This window comes from Sparus aurata, chromosome 24 (genome assembly GCF_900880675.1).
Source record: "Sparus aurata chromosome 24, fSpaAur1.1, whole genome shotgun sequence".
Classification (NCBI taxonomy): domain Eukaryota; kingdom Metazoa; phylum Chordata; class Actinopteri; order Spariformes; family Sparidae; genus Sparus; species Sparus aurata.
This window is the reverse complement of record NC_044210.1, coordinates 4,163,409-4,178,965: the sequence shown is the minus strand read 5'-3', so window position 1 is coordinate 4,178,965 and position 15,557 is coordinate 4,163,409. Positions and strand designations below refer to the sequence as shown.

The 15,557-nt window shown below is 45.3% G+C and overlaps 2 non-coding genes across 2 annotated transcripts; both read left to right on the top strand.

Annotated features, from left to right (window-relative positions):
- Nucleotides 1–8,106: 8,106 nt before the first annotated feature.
- LOC115577398 (U5 spliceosomal RNA) lies at nt 8,107–8,221 on the top strand. Its single transcript, XR_003983109.1, has one exon. It is a non-coding gene; the product is annotated as a U5 spliceosomal RNA (small nuclear RNA).
- Nucleotides 8,222–9,765: 1,544 nt separating this feature from the next.
- On the top strand, nt 9,766–9,880 carry LOC115577397 (U5 spliceosomal RNA). The gene has a single exon (XR_003983108.1). It is a non-coding gene; the product is annotated as a U5 spliceosomal RNA (small nuclear RNA).
- The last annotated feature ends 5,677 nt before the right edge of the window (nt 9,881–15,557 follow it).

The following is a 15,557-nucleotide window of genomic DNA, read 5'->3' as shown; positions in this document are numbered from 1 at the left end:
AGCAGGGCTCTCACCTGCGGCCTCAGGTTGGCCAAAACCAGTCTCTCCAGCACCTTCATGACGTAAGATGTGAGGGCCACTGGTCGATAGTCATTGAGGTCTGATGGTGTCGACTTCTTTGGAACAGGAACCAGGCAGGAAGTCTTCCAAAGCACCGGTATTCTCTCCTGACCCAGGCTCAGGTTGTAGAGGTGTTGTAGGACAGGAGACAGCTGGCTGGCACATGTCTTCAGGATCCTGGGGCTGATACCGTCAGGGCCTGCAGCCTTCTGCTGGTGGAGTCTCTCCAGCTGTCTCCTAACCTGGCCTGCAGTCACAGTCATGCAGGGGGAGGCTGCTGGTGTCTTCAGTGGAGGAGGAGGAGGAGGAGGAGGAGAGGTGCTGCACAGGAGAGCTCACAGCAGGGGAGTGAGGGGGGAGGGGAGGAAGCATTTGGGGCAGTGAGGGTGTGTGGGGGTCTGGAGGTGTCAGGGAGACGACAGAATGCTGTGAGCTGAACCTATTGAAGAATCTGTTCAGCTCGTTTGCCCTCTCCAGGCTGCCCGATGACTGTCTGCCGCTCACCTTACACCCAGTGATCTGCTTCATACCAGTCCACACATCCCTCACATTGTTCTGCTGGAGTTTGGCCTCCAGCTTCCTCCTGTAGGCATCTTTACAGGCCCTCAGCATATCCCTGAGTTCATGCTGCACTCTCCTCAGTTCTTCCCTGTCTCCAGACCTGAACGCCCTCTTCTTCTTGTTAAGAAGGGCTTTCAGGTCATTGGTGATCCACGGCTTATTATTAGGGAAGCAGCGTACAGTCCGGGTTGGCATGGTGGTGTGTTCACAGAACCTGATGTATTCTGTGATGCAGTCGGTCATGCTGTCGAGATCCTCTCCATGTGGCTCAACAAGTGCATCCCAGTCTGTCGACTCAAAGCAGTCCTGTAGTGCGTCAGCAGCCTCCTGAGTCCACCTCCTCACGCTCCTAGTGTGGACAGGCTGCCGCTGAAGAGGCATATACTTAGGGGTCAGCAGAACCAGGTTGTGGTCAGATCTTCCAAGAGGGGGGAGGGCTGTGGGACTGTATGCATCCTTAGCATTTGCATACAACAGATCTAGTGTGTTACAGTCTCTGGTGGGGCAGTCAACATACTGGTGAAATGTTGGAAGGGTTTTGTCCAGTGAGACCTGATTAAAATCCCCAGTGATGACAATAAATGCATTAGGATGCTGCGTCTGTATCTGGGCAACAGTGGAGTCGATGACGTCACAGGCCAGCGCTGCATCAGCTGAAGGAGGAACGTACACACCGATAATGACGGCGGACGTGAATTCCCGGGGCAAATAATAAGGCCTCATCCCCACAGTCAACAGTTCAATGTCCGGGGTACAGAGACGTTTCTTCACGTGAACATGTCCGGGATTACACCACCTCTCACTCACGTACAGTGCAATCCCTCCTCCTTTCTTCTTTCCGCTGCTTGTCACGTCCCTGTCCGCCCGAACAGTGCTGAAGCCGGGAATCGCCACGCTGTGGTCCGGGATGTTTGAGTGAAGCCATGTCTCCGTGAAACACAACACACTGCACTCACAATATTCACTCTGAGCCTTTATCAGCGCGGCGAGCTCGTCCGTCTTGTTCCCCAGAGACCTCACGTTTCCCATGACGATCGCCGGTACAGCCGGTCTGTGTCTCCTCCTCTTCACCCTCCGTTTGACTCCAGCTCTGCAGCCACGGCGTCTCCTCCGCAGCTCCTTCAGGACCTCAGGCCTGGTTCCGGGCAGCAGTGCAGGTTCACACAGCGCAATCAGCTGGTCGCGTGTGTAAACAATGCGCTCAGTGATGCGCTCCTGACCCTCCGTTGCTAGGGCTAGCAAAACCATCACAAAAAAAGTGCTGTAAAAGTTTAAAAAAGAAAAAAAGAAAGGTGTTCGTCTTCTCTCAGTCTCTGGAGAAGAGTTGCCAAAAGTTCAGCGAAAATCAGTACAGATATACAACAAAAACTACGAAAAAACTTAAAAACCCACGGGAGCTGCTGTTACAGGCTGCCACCTAGTACGGCGCCATAGCAACCGTACTACTTATTATATGGAAAATAATACATTTTTTGTGTTTTTTTTTTAAATAAATAATTAGTAATTCAAATAATAAAACTGGCATTTAAAGGGTTAAAATCCTGAAAATTAATGAATATTTGATCATTTTGATCAGGGAACAAGTTGACTAAGGGATTCGAGCAAAAAAAAAAGCAGAAAAAAATATTGATGTACGAGTATTTTATGGCAGATTTTGTCCGTGTACATTTTTGCCGTGAAGGTGGTTAGAGGGTGCAAAATGCATTACAGGAAAATAAAAGACATGTAAGAGTAAAAGACACTGGATTTCAAAAATTTGACTAAGAGTTCCTACAAAAATCCATGCCACAAGCTGCCAAAATGATCGCTAAATCAAAAATAAAAGTTGAGAAAAATGTACAAAAATGCCCAAGGAGGGCACAAGGGATATCTAACATATATTTTACACTTATTTTTGTAATTCATGGTATGATATACCTCATTTACATAAAGTTACACCTAATTTTTGAGTAAAAATAAGCAGAAATTCTGAATTATTTTCACTATGGTTATGATCACCGGCACAAAAGTCTATGGAATATCACAGACTGGTATATGTCAAAGTTTAGTCAGGAATTTTTTTTTAAACCATGTCATTTTTTTGATTGGGAGCAAATAGTCACACCTGTTGTCCTCCCGGGTCAAATTGACCCGTCTTTGTTTGACTGTTTTATAAAGCATGAACTATAAAATGATAACACAATTCTGTTACACCTTTTAGTAAACTTGTTTCCAACACTTTACTTTATTTTGCAATGTATGGTATAATATTCCTCATTTCCATGAAATTATACCTATTTTTGAGTAAAAAAATCAAGAATTATGACTTATTTTGACTACAGTGTAAAATTATCAAACCATTCTGTGTTACACATTTTTAACTAACTTCATTTAACTCATTAACACATATTTTAAACTTCTTTTGCACCTCTTATTCTTTTTATTATGCTTAACTTATGAACAATAAATCCTCATTTATATCAAATTATACCATGTTTTTGAATGAAATAAGCAGAATTAACTAATCATTTTGGATAATCAAGGATTGGTATATGTCAACCATTAGCCAGGACATCCCCAGGTCAAAATTGACTGATGTAATATAATTTATTGCGTGTTATGTAGGTAGATCTGAAATTGTGATGAAATCAGGTTTAAAAATCTGTTGCTTTGTAGTTTCGTGTGTGTGTGTGTGTGTGTGTGTGTAAGTGAGTGGGTGTTAGAGGTCTTTGTGCGTGTGTGTGTCTATAGCCCCATGTAGGCTGATCAGGTTTACACGTCTGTAGCTTCGTAGTTTTGTGTGTGTGTGTGCGCGTGTGTGTGTGAGAGAGTGTGAGTGAGTGAAAGTTAGTGGTCTATGGCGGTATTATCGTTTCAAAAAGCGTGCGCACCTATCAACTGATCGTGTCACTTGCGCCTGCTTTGACGCCTGTGCAGCAAGCCGCGCCTGACGTGTAATGTAGTTTCCTCATTGACTTATAATGGGCCCCCGTTCACGCGCACGTTCACGCGTGATGACTGCTTCACGCCGGTAATCACACGACGCGTAGTGACTACGCTTAACATTCATGCGTCTTTATGCAAACGCACGTGTTAACGCTCGCATGAAGATGATTTAACATTTTCTTCACGCGCTTACGCGTACGCGGAAATGACGTGCGCAAACTCTGTCACGCGTAACAAGAAGCTGCGTACGTATGAAGCAGCGTGCGCACGTCTGTCTTTCATTGTTTGACATATGCTGTTAGGCGTTCACACGTACGTGCGGTCGCAGACTCTGAAGCTTCGCAGCCGGAAGTTGATCTGCACCATGCGCACCAGTCCGCGTACATGAACGCCTCGCGTAGTTGTTCTGTGTTCCATTTTCATCCAGTAGATGGTGCAATCGATCCAATGCGAGATACAGACATATAGGCTTTTGCATGACATGATTCATTTTAACCCCAGAGTGAGGGGACAGCCTTCCATTCCGACACAGCCTTCTATTGTGAAACAGCCCCACTCCGAAACACCGCTGTTCCTAAATTGATTTTCAAGTTTACATTACTTCCTACATCAAACACTGCCGTCCGCTCACCGGCTGCACCCACACAACTCATTGCTTTTTATTGCTAATAAGCCTTTGTCACTATCTTCATTTATTATGTAGTATATTTTCGCTTGCAGCAAACACATTTAAACATTTGTCTAATCTTTTTACACACACTATCCGTGGTCCTGGAATCCCCACTTTCAGCCGCACTCGCACAACTCTGAAATAAACTGTGGCCCATGGGTGCGATCTGCCGGGGAATGACCCCTCTGCTCGTCCGTTTTAACATAACTTGTCTTTGTGGAAGGTTAACAAGGTATGAGTGGATCGAGCACTGCTGCTCAGTTTGTCTTTGAAAAAAAAAAGCAAAGGAGAAGACAATAGGCTACCTATGTATTTTTGATTCAATAAACATTACATGAAATTGATTGTGTATCCATCTCTTATAGCCATAGACTATCATCTATCGACCGTGCGTGCAAAATCCAGCTGCTGACCCTCCGCTCCGCTGTCACACAACGGATCCCCCGTCCACGCTCCCTCTCTCTTGCCCGAAAAATAATTTCCATGAAGAAAACATCGCCTGACATTTAAATTTAAGTTCCCCTTGACAGTACAAATCTCAAGAAATCTGGATGTATTGCTCATTTGTAAACACAACACTTATCAGTCTATAGGCAAGAATCGAAAGGTTTATTAATTCAATTCATTTCAAATTCGCTTTATTGGCACGAATGCCACAACAACAATATTGCTCCAAGCACCAAGAACCACGAAAAGAATACCTAGCACAGGATCACTACTCGCACAATGGAGGCAGAGTAGGGATGTAACGTATCGGTAATACCACGATATCGTGATAACAAAAGTGTCTCAATATTATTGTGAACATGCAGGGTATGAAATGACGGCAAATACTGTAGATTTTGATCTCATTACATCCCTAGGGCAGAGTATAAACTCACATTTCAATTAGTCCGACAGTCAATGCCCGTCTGCTGGCGACAGCTGTCGTTCTCTTTCTCCTGCTCCTTTCCCCGTGGATCTCGCACTCCTCTTCCTCTGTCTGCTCGCTGCAGGTGTAACTGGGTCGGTCTGCAGGCCCCGCCCACTCTGCTGTGTTCGGGTGTAGAATCAGACACTGGCAACTCTTGTCAAACCCTGGTTTAGCCCTGTATCAACAATACACCTGACATGAAAAAGGACAAGCTTAGTGTAGGTATATAAAATGGTGAAAACCAGACACAACGTTACAGGCAACACTATTTTTTTAAGCTCTCAAAACTCAGTTCTACAGGTGCTTTTCACCAGTGTGACGTGTCTGAGTGGATCTGTTGTTAAACTATCCTTTTAGTTTCTCAATTGCTGATTAGGAATGGTTGATGGTGTGAGTGTGACAGATGAGTGTGTGTGTGTGGAAGGTTTATGAAAGTTGTGTGGTTCTGTAACAGAGAATAAAAAGCAGTTATCAGAACAGCAGGTACATGGTTAAGTATACAGTACCAGGAATGGTAAACAACCAATAGAAATAAGAATGAATCATTCAGCTTAATTAACAACAGCCAATATACAACAATAATACAAGCACATGTAGGAGAGTTCTTACTATTAGCAACTAATAAGCATTAACGAGCTAACTGATTAGCAGCACTAACAATATACATTTTCCACCTGCTGCATCAACCCACTCTGCGGAGGCTCTTTTCGACAGCAGGGGGCGCAGTTCTGGTGCTTAATACCTTATTATCTTGTCTAAGGCACAGAATGAGTTTTATGAACCCTGTTAAAAGGTTGAGTCTTGAGTTTTTTGCCCAAAATAAACGCTAGACTTTTAAAAATGAAACCCGTCTTAATCATCACCTGGCTTCTAGTCCTGTGTGGTGGTGGCTTTGTGTAGCCCTCCCGTTAGCCCCACTAGCTGTCCCTGATGCTGCTGAGTGCTAGGCATGGATCTATTATATCAATACATCCATTGTGCTAGCACGTCTCTCTCTCAGCAGCAGCAGCACTCAGGACGGCAAAGAAAAAGAAATATAGCCTGAGTGAAGCGCTGGAGCCGCGGGCCGATTCCCGTCACTGACAACTAAAGCCTAGACTGTAGACTGTTGTGGTGGTGAGCTAACTCGATGCTAACTTTGGCTAGCGGTGGCGATTAGCATCCGCCGCTAATACTGTCTTCCCAGCTGACCACAACGGCAACATAACACCGGAGGCTCCCGGTGTTGGTGACGGAGGCAACAGCGCTTCTCTCGGACTGTATTTCCTTACCTTTGTGGTCCTGGTAACTGCTGCTGTCAGGGGCAGGAGGCTAACATTACACAGTTGAGCCCGAGAGGAGAGGCCCAGTTTCAATGTTTTGCTTACAAACTGTAACAAGCAATACTCCAGACTCTACTTTTAAACTTACACAACACAAATGACCTATGTATTTATACGTAAATATTACCCCAGCCACCTTTCTCATCCTCCGTCTTCTTCTTCTTCTTCTTCTTGTTTAAATAAAAAAAAACTTCTTCTTCTTCTTCTTCTTCTTCTTCTTCTGAATTTCCGGCAGGCAAAGTATGGCTCACTGCTGCCTCCCCTGGTTGATTAAAATGAAAAGGCCAACTACGTGAGGCGTTCATGTACGCGAACTGATGTGCGCGCTGCAGATCAACTTCCGGCTGCGAAGCATCAGAGTCTGCGAGCGCACGTACGTGTGAACGCCTAACAACATTTGTCAAACAGTGACACACAGACGTGCGCACGCTGCTTCATACGTACGCAGCTTTTTGTTACGCGTGAAATACAATATGCACGTAACAACGCAATTAGATGTCGATGTCAATACAATTAGAGAGACACGCAGCAACGCACGCACGCACGCACAATTATTTTGTTATGCGTGCGTGCGTGCGTGCGTGCGTGCGTTGCTGCGTGTCTCTCTAATTGTATTGACATCGATATACCGCCATAAGTGGTCATGGTGTGTGTGTGTGTGCGTGCGTGTTTGTGTGTGTGTGTGTGTATGAATGAGTGTTAGAGGTCTTTGTGCGTGTGTGTGTCTATAGCCCCATGTAGGCTGATCAGGTTTACACGTCTGTAGCTTTGTAGTTTTGTGTGTCTGTGTGTGTATGTGAGAGAGTGTGAGTGAGTGAGAGTTAGTGGTCATGATTTGCGTGTGTGTGCGTGCGTGTTTTTATGTGTGTGTGTGTAGCCGCATTTAGGCAGATCAGACATTGTGATGAAATCAAGTTTACACATCTGTCGCTTTGAAGTTGTAGGTGTGTGCACACATTTGTGTGTGTCCACATTTGTGGTTGTGTGTGTGAGTCTGTGTCTGTGTATGTGTGCGTGTTTGTGTATATGTGTGTAGCGCCATGTAGGTTGATCAGAAGTTGAGATGAAATCAGGTTTAAAAATCTATAGTTTTGAAGATTTGTGTGTGTGTGTGTGTGAGTGTGTGTGAGTGTCAGTGAGTGTCAGTGAGTATTAGAGGTCATTGTGTGTGTGTGTGTGGGTGTGTGTTAATTTTCATTGTGCTGGAAAGCGTAATAGTGTGACCCATTGCACCACCAAATGTGGCTGGGTCAAATTGACCCGGGAAGACCACAGGTGCTATGAATTTTGATAAAACACACATAAATAAAACAAAAAAGTCATAATTAATTTTACTTGCAAAGAGCATAGTAGGGAATCATCCATGTAATTTTCACGGAATTATATGGAAGAAAACCAAAGTTATGACAAATTAACTTTTGAAGTCGGGTCAAAAAGACCCGAAGACAACACAAGGGTTATGGATTTTTAGCCTCGGGAGCTGAAATAAGGGCTTGCTCTGTTCACTCCACGACCCGGTATTGCAGCGCCCCCGGGAACGGTGCACCCCTCTCCTGCCTTGTTGAAAATCAATCAACGAGCCAAGTGAGGCTCACCGTGAGAGCAGTGCCTGGGGCCACGGCGGTCTTGCCTGCTGTCGAGGAGAGGAGCTGTACTTACTCGGGTTTCTCTTCATAACGCACAAGTCTTTTGCCTTTTACTAAAGACTTCCGTGGAGAGGAACACCAATGAGTTGAATATATTTTTGGCAGGCTTTGCCGTCGGGCGCAGGCAGCAAAATGTCACAAACTCTCGGGTGCTTCCAGACTTGGTCGCGACGGCGCATGCAGATCCCCCCCGTGGCTACGATCCGAATGGCCTCAGCGACGGTTCAGGCGGCCGTCGCTGCAGGCGGCAGGCCTGAACGTAGCCACAAGAAGACTCGCCTCTGCGCCTATTCGGAGTTGGGAGCTGGAGCCACACAGGAAAGGTCAAGACAGCGGCGGCCTGACCCTCCGCACATAAAAGGAGCCAGAGGTGGAGGGCCTCCTCTGAGCACCACCAGCTGGTCCCCGGAGCCTGATTGGAGAGTGGGATGAGTTCCCTTGATAGGGACTCACCCCGCTCCTGCACAAAAAAGACTAGAGAGTTTGATCACGCCGGCATGATCAAATCACGTGACTCATTTAAGATGACGTAGCAGCGAAACAGAGTCTCAGTGAGTCTCGGTTCCAACGTATTGTGTTGGGGAAGCCTTCAAACTATATACCAGTTTTTAAATCGTATTGATAGGCCAAGTAAAACCGGAGATACGATAAATAATGTCCGCTATGTTTTATTCGCTAACATTATCGGCACGTTTGCTGCGCGTTTGGTGCAGGAAGAGACGCTGCAAACGGGCTTCTCTCATGAAAGTGTCCACAAGCAGGAAGTGTTCGCAAGGAAAAAAACATGTTCCTATTGGTGGAAAAAGGCACAACACCAACCAATCACAAAATTCTATAGCAAAACACGTGATTTGGTTGCTGAGGAACAGCGGCAAAGATTGACAGCGGCAATGACGGTGGAAGAGAGCGATAGAGATCAATAGTTTTGAGATTTGTGACATTTAGCGTGTTTGGAGTGTATTGTTAGTGTGTTCTGTAGTGTTTAGTGTAGTGTGTTTAGTGTGTAGTGGAGTCGGGTTTTTTTGTTTTGTGAGTCAAGACAATGAGGAGACTGCTGAATGTGAAGCAGGCAGGAAGCAGCTGAGGAGCCCTACGCCTGAGGCTTTGCCTGCATTTAAATGTAAATAGTTACATATAACTTTGTAAATTTCAAAAACTTATGCACAATTTTGGCAAACAACAATTTATATTTGTATTCTAAGTAATAAAATTGGTTCGTTAAACATATTTGTGGTTTTCACAGTAAAAAAATCCAACTTTTTCCTACTCGGATTTTTATATTTTTTTGTGATTTAGGTCCATTGTGTTGATACAGTATGTCAAAATGAAAAAATAACTGTACAGTCACACATGTGACAGTGTGCTGAAATAATGACACCAAACAAGGCAAGGTATATTTAAGAGCAAGCATATGTGTTGTTTTTTATCTGTAAATTCCTTCTAATGTATATGATAATTGTTTTTATACTGAATGGTTTTTTACAGATAAAAATTACATGTTGTTGCTGATGACATGTTGATTTTAACGGCTTTTTAAGTGCTTTAAAAGAAACATATGTGATGATTGTGATGATGATTCAAAGGTGTAAAATTAATGATTATTGTGACAATACATTTTTTCTGTGCGGTGTATGAGGCCCGGTCACAGATCGAGGAGAGGAGCTGTACTTACTCGGGTTTCTCTTCATAACGCACAAGTCTTTTGCCTTTTACTAAAGACTTCCGTGGAGAGGAACACCAATGAGTTGAAGACATTTTTGGCAGGCTTTGCCATTTGGCTGAGCCTCGTGCATGTGTGAAAGTCAATAAAGCCCTCCTTAACCACACCCGGGGCCAAGCCGTGGAGCGCTTGGGAGGAGCCGCTAAGCAGAGGCCACTCCACTGCGCAATGCGAATGGCACACCACAACAGGTATGAAGAGTGGCGGGAGGTGGGCTCTGGCAGCAGACCACTGGGGCTCATCGCTTCTTGGCCTTTTGTCTCAGACAGAGATCACTCCCTGCTTGCAGGTTTACTTCCTCTTTCATTGATTTAAACCTTAGCACTTCGGGAGAAATTGTTTTGTGTTGTTTGTTTCCTTTTGCACATTTCTGTCATTGTTTATTTGCGTATTTGCACATAGGCTAGTGAAAACATCTGAAAACAAGCCGGGGTAAGTAGGCTCTTAGTACTTTTACTTTTAGTCCTCTTATCTTTTAGTGGTTTTGAGTGTTTTTTACTACCTTTTAGCCTTAATTTATTTAATTTATTGTATTTATTTCTTTTATCATTGAATTGTGGTGTCTCCAGCCATGTCGGCTGCCCGTGCCGGCATGAGGAGACACCACAGTGTACGTTTCGTATTCAAAGAAAAGGATGGAAAACTCCTGGAGATGTCCAGACTGGACTTCTCCAGGAAGCTAATTCAAAAGGCCCTTGGATTTTCCCCCAAAGAGCTGAACTGTGTTTTGACTCTGCCCTTCAACAAGGGATTTGATATCAGTTTTGTTGCTGCAGCGGTGAAACATTAATTCTGGCAACGGTTTGAAAATGTTAAGACCCAGTTTTCGGCATTCAATTTGGAGAAACTGACTGACAACTCCATGAAAGTGGTTGTTGTTAGAATGTTCAATGAAATGGTGAATGCGGAGGATATTTGTATGTGGCTGGGTAGATTTTGCACTGTGAAGGGCCAGGCTACCCAGGTGAGAGATGAAGACGGCATCTGGAACTGTGCCTGGAGGGTCCCCATTCAGCAATGGCAGGACCCCCAGGGGTACCAGGGCCTGAGGCATCTCCCATCCATGGTAGTCCTTGGTGAGAACAGGGGCTACATCCACTACCAGGGCATGCCCAAGCTCTGCTGCAAGTGTGGCGAGCATGGACACCTGGCAGAGGCTTGCCAGAACACAGTTTGCGGTAAATGTAGAGAAATTGGGCATTCTTTTGAAGAATGTCCCAATGGCAGAAAGTGCAATCTCTGTGGAGAGTCAAACCACCTCTTCAGAGATTGTTGGCAAAATACCTTGGGCAAACTGAAAGCTCAGAGAAAACAAGAAAATGATATCGAAAAAGAAAATACCCCACAAGAAAATGGCCAAAATGTTACAGACGAGGTGCTAATTGAAGAGGAGGGGCTGGGAAATTCAAATCTCCCGCAAAATCGGTGGTTGGTGGAGAGGAGCCCGGTGAGGCGGGACAAGGGGAGGGGCCTGGCTTCAACCAAGCAGAGGGCGCTGCTGAAGGAAATGGTGAAAGCCAGGCAGCAGGTGGAGCTGGACAAAAAACCTCTGTATCAGACTCGAGCGCCTCTGATTCAACGGTGAGTCTGATCACAGTCGATGATGAACAGGAGAAAGCAGAGTCCAGCAACACCTCCCTCCCTAATGCCCAGCCCAACCTCAAGAGGACTTTATCTGAACTGTCCAGCTCTGAGGCTGATGCAGTCTCAGAGAAGAAGGGAAGGGCCGAGCATGTCTCATACAGTCCCCCTGTGGAGCAGCTCGGAGCCTTCGCTTCCAGTTCACCTAATCAGTGCTCTTTTCTTGGTATAGCGCTACAGTCAACTTCATTGGAAAAGCGTGCAGACATTGCTTTCCGGAGAAAAGAATCTCAGGCCTCACCCCCCAATTGCACGGGGATAGGGAAATGAGATCCTTTTACATTTCTCAAAGTCTGGTAGTTTCTTAACAGTAGCCTTTTAACAATACTATAAAATGTCATACCTGTTGTTTTTATCAATCATACTCATGACCCTCAACATCTCCACCCTCAATGTGAGACGTGTGAGGTCGGGAGTTAGAGCCCAGACTGTTTTATCCGCCCTAAGTTCTTTTAAGTCAGATGTGTTTTTATTACAAGAATGTAGTCGTCCCTTTTTCACAAATTATAGAAACTGGGAAACAAAGTGGCCTTTCGGTAAATCCCTATGGAGCGGCTCAAACCAAAATAAAGCTGACGGAGTAGCCATTTTAATTAAAAACCCTTTAGTAGCGGGCAGCACTGTGGTGAGAGACGGACGGGCAATTTTAGCGCATTTGACATATATGGGGCAGGATTTTAATTTACTGAACATATACGGTTTTAACGACAAAAATGATAGGTTTTTAAAACCTTTTAAAAGAACTGCAGTCCCACATGCTAGGCAGGGTTCCTTTAGTGGTGGGAGGGGATTTTAATTGCGTTTTATCCAGAACAGTCACGCGGTGAGCAGGGGATGATTTTAAAGTAGACAAAACATCAGTTTTATTGCAAGACATGTGCAAAGATTGTAGGCTACAGGACTGTTTTAAAATCATGCATCCTAGAGAGGAGGGCTTCACCTGGTTCAGTGGTGATGGCACCAAAGCCTCTCGCATCGACTATGTTTTTACATGGGACTGCCCACCAACCGATGCTAGATTGACCCCTGTTTTCTTTTCCGACCACGCTATGCTTTCATGCACCCTGACACTATCTTCGGGTGTGACTGTAGGAAGTGGTCTGTGGAAGCTAAACTGCTCCCTGTTAGAGGACAGGGAGATAGTCATACAATACAGGGAGCAGTATAGCCAATGGCAGACCCTTCGAGACTTTTTCCACTCACGTGCACACTGGTGGGAGTGGGTAAAGACAAAGACGAAAGATTTTTTTAGGCAGGCAGGAAGTACGAAGAAGGCAAAAGAGAAACGATGCATGTTGGGACTGCAGAAAAGACTACAAAGGTATTTTAAACTAATGAACCAGGGCTTTGATTTTAACGAAGATATTGTAAAAGTCAAAAAGGAAATGTCGCAAATACAAGATATTAAGAGTCTAGGCATAATTTTTAGAAGCAAGGAAAGAGAGATTGAAGAGGGAGAAAAATGCACACGCTACTTTTTTAAGAAAATAACTAGTAAAGGAAGGGTTTTAACAAAGTTGAAAAAAGAAGATGGAGATTTTACTGCTGACACAAAAGAACTAAATGAAACAGTGGAATCATTTTACAGAAAGTTATATACAGAAAAAGAAATAGAAAATGAAATCACAGAGCAAGTCTTAAAACATGCTGAAAAAACAGTGGATGATAGTGTGCTTTTAACCCAAGATTTTACCCTTTTAGAACTACATAAATGCTTAAAAAATTTTAAGAAGGGGAAGTCCCCCGGTCACGATGGACTTCCCTTGGAATTTTATCTGACCTTTTGGGACATCCTTGCAACTGATTTACTGACTCTTTTTAACGACTTTGACCAGATAGACCTTTTACCGGACAGTTTTAGAGTAGGGATAGTCACTTTGATTCACAAAAAAGATGACCAGACTGACCTGAAAAACTGGAGACCAATAACGCTTTTAAATGCTGACTGCAAACTTTTTAGCAAACTTTTAGCAACTCGTTTATCTCTGGTTTTAGGGGAGGTGATCCACCCGGATCAAGCCTGTGCCATCCCGGGGAGGAAGATCACCGACAGCCTAGTACTGATCAGAGACACCATCTGTTATGCGAGAGACAGAGATATTCGGCTTGTATTGCTAAATTTAGACTTTGAAAAAGCTTTTGATCGGGTCTCGCACCAGTACCTATTTCAGGTACTGCAAAAAATGGGGTTTCCTCAGAGGGTCATAGCGTGGGTGGGATTGCTCTACCAGAGTATCAGGAGCAAAATCCTTGTAAATGGGCAACTCACCAATGCAGTGAATATATGCTGCGGTGTCCGTCAGGGATGTCCGTTACCTGCCCTCCTCTACATCATCTGCGTAGAACCATTGGCACAGATCTTGAGAAGGGACAAATGGATCAATGGGGTGTCAATTCCAGGGAGCGGGGGCATGGTCACAAAATGCCTTTTATACATGGACGATGTTAACATTTTATGTACTGACCTTTTATCTGTTAACAGGACCATGGACTTGACTGACTGGTACGGACGGGCCTCTGGAGCTAGACTGAACCGCGACAAGACACAAGCAAAGTTTTACGGACCATGGACAGTTACCGAGACCACAGGACTCCCACTGACTGTGACACAGACTGACATAAAAGTACTCGGGGTAAAATTTGACGGGGAAGGGGGTGGGAGAAACAATTGGCCATACGTGATAGGGAAAGTTAGGAAAAGACTGGGATACTGGAGGTTAAGGGGACTAACAATAGAAGGCAAGGTTTTAATCATCAAAGCTGTGATTTTACCCTTGTTTTTACTCACCAGGGCTGTTTTTACCCCACCTCGTAGAGTGCTTTTAGACCTAGACCGAGCCATTTTTTACTTCCTGTGGGGGTCCAAGTGGGAGCGAGTGACCAGAAATGAAATGAAGAAGCCAAAATCGAAAGGAGGAAGAGGCGTTCTGAACTTCCACTTGTTTTTATCAAGCAAATACACCACACTGCACCTTGCATACACCACAAACCCATCCAGAGATCACAAGACATCTGCCATGGCACGATTCTGGATGGGGTCTTACCTCCGAACACTGAACCTTTTACCGATCGATCTTCGAGTACCTGTGTCTTTTAAACTGCCTACGGCCTACGATTTTATCCGCAAGTTTTTAATAGATTTTAAATTGGAAAAGGAGGAGCTGACACTTTTAACTGATCATCGCTCTCTTCTCTCTCTTGTGCAGGAGCGGGAACCAGTGAGTCCGGTGCGTGGGCTCGCATTTGGCAAACCCTCAACAGTCTGGCACAATGTCAACCATCCTGCTCTCCCCAACAGACTACGGGACCTGTCCTGGATGGTAGCCCACGAGGTCCTCCCGGTCAGGACCGTTATGCACTCCCGGGGCATGTCATCATCCGCCACCTGCCCCCGGCCGGGTTGTGGCGCGCCCGAGTCGGTGAGGCATTTGCTCTGGGAGTGCAGCGCTGCCGTTGTCCTGTCGGCATTGGCCGACTCCCAGCAATTCCCGTACTTGCCATCGGGGGAGATCCTAGATGCACAGCTCATGCTCTACGGTGTGAGCCGGAGGAAAAGAACAAAAGAGGAACTCTCCCAGCTGTGGCTCACCCTGGCCACCATAAAAGACGCCCTATGGACCTCCAGAAACCTGCTGGTAAGACGGCGCATGCAGATCCCCCCCGTGGCTACGTTCCGAATGGCCGCAGCGACGGTTAAGGCATCCGTCGCTGCAGGCGGCAAGCCCTAGGACGTAGCCACAAAGAAGACTCGCCTCTGCGCCTATTCGGAGGTGGGAGCCGGAGCCACATAGGAAAGGTCAAGGCAGCAGCGGCCTGACCCTCCGCACACAAAAGGAGCAAGAGGAGGAGGGCCTACTCTGAGTGCCACCAGCGGGTTCCCAGGGCTTGATGGGAGAGTGGGATGAGTTCTCTTGATAGGGATAGCTCCTGCACAAAAAAGACCAGAGTTTTTTAAATCGCCTTCCCTCTTTAAAAGACACGCTTACAGACTCACACACTTATACTGGTTAATACAATGGATTTTTCATAGCACAAGGAGCATTTTCTTTTAACATGTCTTATTCATTTTAAAGCAATCATATGTGTTGTTTTTATCTGT